At 41.6% G+C, this 8,195-nt stretch overlaps 1 protein-coding gene across 5 annotated transcripts in view; it reads left to right on the top strand.

Moving 5' to 3' along the window:
* Positions 1-1,280: 1,280 nt before the first annotated feature.
* Positions 1,281-8,195, top strand: part of LOC149474388 (F-box/LRR-repeat protein 21-like) — an 87,334-nt gene continuing 80,419 nt past the window's right edge. For 3 of the 5 annotated variants that reach the window (XM_089663915.1, XM_089663795.1, XM_089663987.1), the window contains exon 1: positions 1,281-1,418. The gene's annotated coding sequence lies outside the window, so the exon portion shown is untranslated. The remainder of the gene's footprint in view (positions 1,419-8,195) is intronic. The other 2 variants (XM_089664062.1, XM_089663854.1) reach the window with 1 other exon arrangement.

Genomic DNA, 8,195 nt, shown 5'->3' with positions numbered 1-8,195 from the left:
AGTCTACTTCAATCAGCAGAGGATCCATGAGCAGATTCCCTGCTGAACTTGAGCCGAACAGTTTTTTTACATCCATGCCCATTCAGTTTGTGCCTGGCAGACCTGAGATAGCTCTTTGAGACACTTTGATGTCCATTTGCATCTGGCTACCTTCGTTCTTTCATGTTTAGATCTGGAAAAACATGAACGGGTCAGTCCTTTTCTGTTATTTTTTTTTTTACGGACCTGTCTGAACTCAGAGGTAGGCGGATGTAAATGAGCATAAGTCTATTTACACCGCCTGTCCAAAGGGCTGCATGGAGCTTCCAATCAGGACCACCTGAGAAAACTGACAGGCAGATCTGATTGGACCTTTAGATTGTAAGCTCCACGGGCAGGGCCCTCCTATTCCTTCTGTACTGAAATGTATTATAATTGTACTGTCTCTCTTATATTGTAAAGCGCTGCGCAAACTGTTGGCGCTATATAAATCCTGTATAATAATAATTGGAATGCCCATGTGAAAGGACCTTAAGTGCACTTTGCAATTCACCAGATTGCCCTGTTTGAGTTAGGTTTTTTAATTTTGCATGGAAGGTCAACAATCATTGGGGGGGGGGGTGGCCCATGCACACTGGACATTTCTCTATCTCTCCTAGACATCTTTCCTTCTTGCAGGGGTATTTTGGCATAAAAAAAGACTGCTGCTTGTGTTTAACGTGTTTTGGTGCATTTAGCTGCCTCATTTAAGCGTTAATTTGTTTCATTGGCCAGAATAATAATTTGTTCGGCCATTGAATTTAATTAGCCTTCGAGCACTAAATGCATGTTTAGACACGTTTCCACTTATCAAGCGTTTTTTTCTGCCAATACGCAGATGCTACTGGATGCGCTGTCAGTGGGTTTTGTTTTCTGTTTCTAAACGCATATGCCTCTAAACTCCTCTAAAAGCCAGTGTGTGCATGCATGGACACATAGGCTAACATGTAGGGGCGTTTAGAGGCAGGAAAGAAAAATGCCAGACATCTCTAGGAGCAACTGAAAAAACATCCAGTGTGCATGAGGCCTAAGCCACGTTCTGTTGTGAGTGTTTCATTCCAGTTTCCATTTATTGAGGTGTATTATTTCAAACACTTAAAACCATGTCTAGGTAAAATGTTTCCTTATTTTCATCATGCACTGGTATCAGCAAAGCTACTGGTTGCTTGGTAATCCCTGTGCCTGTGTTGGAGCTGTGCCAGACCTCCTCCTTCCCGCAGAACTCAGCGACACAGTGACCTACTTTCTAGGCAGAGAAACACAAGCAGGCTGGGGTGGGAGGGGGGTAGACATAAAAGCTATACTTATCTAGTCACAAACGCATAGACTGAGCGTACAGTCTACAGAGATACTAACAAGCATTGCAGTATCCTGAACGTTGCCAGCTAAGGAAGTTGGAGGTAATTGTTTTCTTTTATTACTATTATTATTATTTCTGTTTTTCCTGGGTGGAAACGTGCCATGTACAAGGTAGGTTATCTCTGAGTTTGGTTACTATTTAACTCACTGGCTCCCAGAGAACAAGAAAACATATATTATTGCTTGACTGTTTTGGCCTGGAATTTGACCATAGACATTGGACAGAAGTTGACCGCAGTGCTTACTGTATTTCCAATCAACTATTGCTCAGATCTACATAGTTATATATAATATGCATGCATGTCCAAGTATTGATCATGCGTTCATGGTACCAGTCCTGTCTTGGGGTAACATTAGTTACTGGAAAATCCTATCCATAGAATTGGGAAGGTTGTGCATCTGAAGGTTCTCATACATAGGCACATTTCATTGGTAGCTAAGAGATCTGCTTGAATTTGGTGTCATTTGGTGAGGCCTTGGCTTAGTGAAAAGACTGTTTACAATATGTGTTCCAACAGACTGGAAAAGCGATTAGAGATCAGACAGAAATATGCCAATACTAGCACAATTAAAGCTAGGAATAGTCACTTCTCTGTCAAATCTTTAACTGCGTATACGCATAAACCCTTTGATTTTCCCTGAATAATACTCTCGGAGTTTAGCTGAATTACATTTATAAGTGGCTGTATGTATTATAGTGCAAGGAACAATAATGTGCAGGAGCAGTAATGTGCAGTAACTCAGCTTTGTAAACATACTAGTGTGAGCTTGTTTATGATGGGTCCTTACAGGTTATTTAACATCACCACAGTTTGCACTGTTTACTTAAAGCAGAACTCCTAATATACAAAACTGTAATCAATGTGTGTATTTATTAAAGAATTTCTGTAGCCATGTTTGTAAAAATATGTTTGTAAAAATAGGTGTAAATCTGTCAGTATTTTTGTCCGTGTCCCTTTGGAGAGGTTACCCTTCATTTTCTGTCCCATAAGACACAAGTTTTTCTATCTCAGGGACAAACAAAAATGTTGAAACTGCTTAAAGAAAGACATATACAGTAATAAAACTGAGAGAGTTCCATCCCTTCCATGCTGTATCCAAAATGTACTGTACAAAATAACATAAAGTTTGTAACTTACAGTGCAGATGCCTGGAGTAGGTAATGCACAAAGTACAAGGGGTAGGAGTATGTATAGCATAGAGCACAGGGGTGAGGTGTATGTAATGTACAAATGCAGGGGTGAGAAGTACTCAACACACACACAGCTGAGAGTCATGAGTGTGCAATCTTCAGAGTGCAGGTGTCAGACGTATATAGGACACACTGCTCGGTACATACTGTAGAGAATGCAGGGGTCAGAAATGTGTAAGGCACAGAGTGCAGTGGTTAGGAGTATGTATGACACAGAGTGTGTCAGGAGTGTGTAAGGCACGAAGAACAAGCATGGAAAGTATATATTACCCAAAGCACAGGGGTCAGGAATACACACGGCACAGAGAGCAAATGTCAGTAGTATGCACCTGGTGCAGAGGTCAGGAATATGTAACTCATAAGGTGCAGGTGTCATGAGTACTTAAGGCACATAGTGTAGGGGTCAAGAGTGTGTAATACACAGAGGGGTTTATTTACTAAAGCTGGTTCACTCAAAATCTCATGCACCTGTGCATGGTAGCCAATCAAATTCTAACCTCAGCTTGTTCAATTAAGCTTTAACAATAAAACCCATAAGCTGATTGGTTTCTATGCAGAAGTGCACAAGATTCTGTGTGAACCAGCTTTAGTAAATAAACCCCAGTGTGTAGGGGTCAGGAGTGTTTAAGACACAGAATGCGGGGGGCAAAAGTATGTAAGGCACAGAGTGCAGGGGTCAATGGTACATAATTCACAGAGCACAGGGATCAGGATTACACAAAACACAGAGGACAAGGATGGTGGGCATGCAACACACTGAGCACAGGGGTCAGGAGTGCAGAATACACAGAGCACAGGGGTAAGTAGTATGCAGTGCACAGAGTGCAGGGGTCAGGACTGCATAGAGCACAGGGGTTAGAAGTCCATCCTTTCAAAATATGTGAGATGCTGAAATTTGAGATGTTAGAAACAAAAAAAATGAAAAATGAAAAAAATATGTTTTTGTTTTGTTTCAGATTCATTAAGTAAATAATTTTGTTTTGTCATATTTGTTATCGTTAAAAAATATCGTTAAAAAATCTTTTTTAGAGTTTGTTTCATATATTTGTTGTTCCAAATCAATTCATATTTTAGAAGTTATTTTGAAAGATTGGCTATATTCATTTGAATGTGTTAATTCATTATTTCAGGAGATTGCTTATGCACTCTGAGTCATCCCTGCTAGTCCAATCCACACAGAAACATGACCTGATTGGATGATATTGACTGGAGTAACGAAATTAACAAATGTAACTAAATTAATTTTGGATTAATTCCTTATGATTTGGATATTGTGATGGATCCACTGCCATAAAACCTAAATATAATAAGTAGGAATCATCTTATTTCACTTTTATACCTTACTATATTTATTGCAGTATGTTTTCATTTCATATATAGTGTATATTTTACAGGGCCTAAAATTTCAAGTCCTGAGCTACTAGCCAGGCCTTAGAGTTACTCGCCACCAACAAACACACAGAGACACCTGTACACACACACAGACATGTACATACACACAGAAACATGTACACACGCACAGAGACACATGTACACACACACACACACACACACACATACAGACACATGTATACACACACAGGCACGTACAGACACACATACACACAGATACATGTACATACACAGAAATACACATGCACAGACACATGTACATACACACAAACACATGTACATACATACATAGACACATGTACACACACACGTACATACATACACACATGTACATGCACACGCACACAGACACGTACACACACACACAGGCACATGTACACACATACATGTACATACACGCAGACACATGTACAGATACACACATGTACATACACAGACACACACACGCACACACACCACCCCACCCCCCATAAAAAGTTGCTGTACTTTGTTGTTCACTCACAGATCTGGGTACTGCACTCTAGGGGGAGGCAGAGGGCACAGCACACACTCCTTGCTTTGCTTTCACTGCGCTCAGCTATTGAGCAGTCTGACGGCTCCCAGTGCCAATGACAGATCTGGCCTGAGCTCCAAGCCTGCTCAGCAAGACGACCCTGGGGCACACACTCGCCCCCACCATAATTTCCAGGAGAGTGGAAATTTCAAGCCCTGTTTTACAATAATGAAAAAATGGTAATGCAAAAAGAATTGGCTACCGCGCCACTCTCATCCGAATAAATTGTAAGGTTCCCAATCAATTCGGATGATTTGTTATGTTGTTACGTTATTTTGGACGCTTCAAACATTACCAAAAGGCCCAAACTATTGCATAATGACATCCAAATGAAATGAATGAATACAAATAAATTTGTTGTTTTCATTACAATTTATTTAAGATTTGTTGAAATTCGTTACTGTTGTGATTCAGAGATTTGGATACATCTGAATCTCCAACTGCCGAAATTTTTTTCAGAATTTTGATTTGTAACGAAACACATAACACATGTCACATACACATGCTGAGATGCTATGTAAAGCTTTAACAACCAGACTTTTACTTACAGTATATGCTCTTTGAATATAATGTAGCACCCTCTTAGTTATATTTGGAAAGCTCTAGTTCAATTCTCAGAAAGGAGGGAGAAAGGAGGGTTACAGGAGGGCAACCCTGACCGCAATTTGACCCACCTGGCTATCATACGCAGGCTGAGAGGCTCTGCAGACCAGCTATCTATAACTTTCCCCTGCATTAGAGCTTAGGAAAAAGATCTAGAAGCAGTGGATAGAGGTGAGGAGTGGCTGGTCTGTACTCTTAAGAGGATCCTGGCCAATCCCCAACAGGAGGCTTGGCAAGGGGCTAGGACAGCCTTTAAGAGCAGCAGAGCCTGCTCAGCAGAGGGGAGAGAGGAGGAAGAGAGTTCAGGTGGAAGATGAGGAGGAGAGGCTGGAGAGCAGGAGCCTTGGAGGGGGCCCAGATGGAGAGGGGCATACCGACAGACAGAGGACCTTGGAGGGAGGAAAGCTCAGGACTTCACCGGCTCCCAGAGAGAGGACCATGTGTGCAGCAGGGAAGGAGCAGCCCAGCTAGAAGACCTGGTAGCAGCCACCAACCTACCAGCAGTGCAGGAGAAGGATTGAGTGAGTAGACCTGCACCCTCTGGGCCAGTAAGGGGAAAGAAGCACTCTGGAGGGAAATCGGATTCACACTGTAGTGGCAAGCCCTGGATCTCCTGCCCAGAGATTCACACAGTACAGCTGGATGAGGAGATGATTCATTTGGGGTCTGGGGCAGTACTATAGCAGATGCTGGCTAGCTCTCCAGAATAATGTTTGCTGTAAAGACTTGTAGAGAGTTGCTAAGGAGTTTGTCCTCTGTTGCCATTATCCTTAGGCATCCCATACACACCTTACCCTATCCTATTCCCCTAATAAAACTTCAAAACAGAGCTCAAGGACTGGTTTCTATTTCCTGATGCAAGTGTGAGCAAAGGAAATGTGTGTTGCCTGGCTGTGCAGAGACTCAAACTTCAGCGACTCCTAAGGGGGTAGTGCTACAATAATCATTCATTTTTACAGTGATTCTTTGTACAAAACTGAAACTGTATTAGATAATGTGGAATCTTTGCATTCTCTAATAAGTGAGACCAACCCCTAGCTCAAGCCCTAGCTCAAGGTTATCATAAAAGAAGGGAGGATCAGACTCTTTAAAGTAATCTAAATAATGTAATAATGGTGCAGACTAGCGATGGGCCGAACACCCCCTGGTTCGGTTTGCGGTAGAACATTTAAACGGACCAAAAGTTTGCCGCAAATTTCGAACCGAATGCCTAAAGTCTATGGGACACGAACTGGCAAATTCAAAAGTGCCCATTTTGAAGGCTTATATGCAAGATATTGGCCATAAAAGGGGTATGGGGACTTGGGTACAGCCCTGAGGGCCAAGAATCAGTGAAAACATTTTTTTCAAAAAGTACCGTATTTTTCATTGCTGAAAGCAATCAAAACATTTGAAAAATTCTTTTAAATATCATGCCTGGGGGTCCCCCTTAAACTACCTGCAAAGTTGCACATCTGTACAATGTATAGAACCTGCTGCAGCAGGACTGACATTTTTTTTTAATTACATGTTTATCAAAAAAACAGTGAGGGTCTCCCCCCCCCAATCTATACCAGATTTGGGTTTTTTTTAATGTATTTTTTGCTCATATTATTTATTTTAATTATTATGCTATATTTAATTTCTTATTTTTGAGGGGGGGGGGTATTCTTCCCTCTGTCTTATATAGTGTCAGGTGGATACTGTGCACTGTGAGAGCACAGTGCATTGTGGGGTGTTTGGCGGGCAAACAGTTGGTGGTGCCTTCACACCGTAACCCTTCAGAGTAATTCTTAATGAGTGCAGGATTGGACCCTGCTTTAAAAATTCTAATTATATGCAGGTATATAGGCATACATTTTAATGCAGGTATTTTTCTGCATACAGGTGCAGAAAAATTGAGCCTTGGGTGTTGGTGGTGCCTGAACACTGTAAGTTCTGGGATGATGTCACTTCCAACCTGGCAGACATTTTTGTTTTTTGTTTTGTTTGGTCCACATGGCCGGCTGAGTAACACACATGGTAATAATCTAGTATTTTATTACTTATATTGGTATCATCTGCTGTGAGGCTCTCCATGGGGGAAAGGACCGCCCCTTTCCACACCCCCTACTATGGTCAATGGTCAATTCAGTGGTTGGCAGTGGTGGGCTGGAGAATTTGGGGTGGGTCCTTGGGAGGCACAGGGACTATAAGCATGGGTTGCTAGTCAGTATACTCTCTTTTCCATCTGTGATAACACATGTATTGGAACTATGGCAGTTTCTCACCTGTTATTATACTTCCATATCGGCAAGTATCCTAAATTGATATACAGGTGAAACTTGAAAAATTAGAATATCGTGCAAAAGTTAATTTATTTCAGTAATGCAACTTAAAAGGTGAAACTAATATATGAGATAGACTCATTACATGCAAAGCAAGATAGTTCAAGCCGTGATTTGTCATAAGTGTGATGATTATGGCTTACAGCTCATGAAAACCCCAAATCCACAATCTCAGAAAATTAGAATATTGTGAAAAGGTGCAATATTCTAGGCTCAAAGTGTCCCACTCTAATCAGCTAATTAAGCTATAACACCTGCAAAGGGATCCTGAGCCTTTAAATGGTCTCTCAGTCTAGTTCAGTAGGAATCACAATCATGGGAAAGACTGCTGACCTGACAGTTGTGCAGAAAACCATCACTGACACCCTCCATAAGGAGGGAAAGCCTCAAAAGGTAATTGCAAAAGAAGTTGGATGTTCCGTATCAAAGCACATTAATAGAAAGTTATGTGGAAGGGAAAAGTGTGGAAGAAAAAGGTGCACAAGCAGCAGGGATGACAGCAGCCTGGAGAGTATTGTCAGGAAAAGGCCATTCAAAAGTGTTGGGGACTTTCACAAGGAGTGGACTGAGGCTGGAGTCAGTGCATCAAGAACCACCACACACAGATGGATATTGGACATGGGCTTCAAATGTCGTATTCCTCTTGTCAAGCCACTCCTGAACAACAAACAACGTCAGAAGCATCTTACCTGGGCTAAAGAAAAACAGACCTGGTCTGTTGCTCAGTGGTCCAAAGTCCTCTTTTCTGATGAGAGCAACTTTTGCATCTCAT

Source organism: Staurois parvus, unplaced genomic scaffold (assembly GCF_062004578.1).
Source record: "Staurois parvus isolate SC_StPar_1 unplaced genomic scaffold, SC_StPar_1.0 ptg000006l, whole genome shotgun sequence".
Lineage (NCBI taxonomy): Eukaryota > Metazoa > Chordata > Amphibia > Anura > Ranidae > Staurois > Staurois parvus.
Note: the sequence above shows the minus strand (reverse complement) of the source record. Positions and strands in the feature narration are given on the sequence as shown.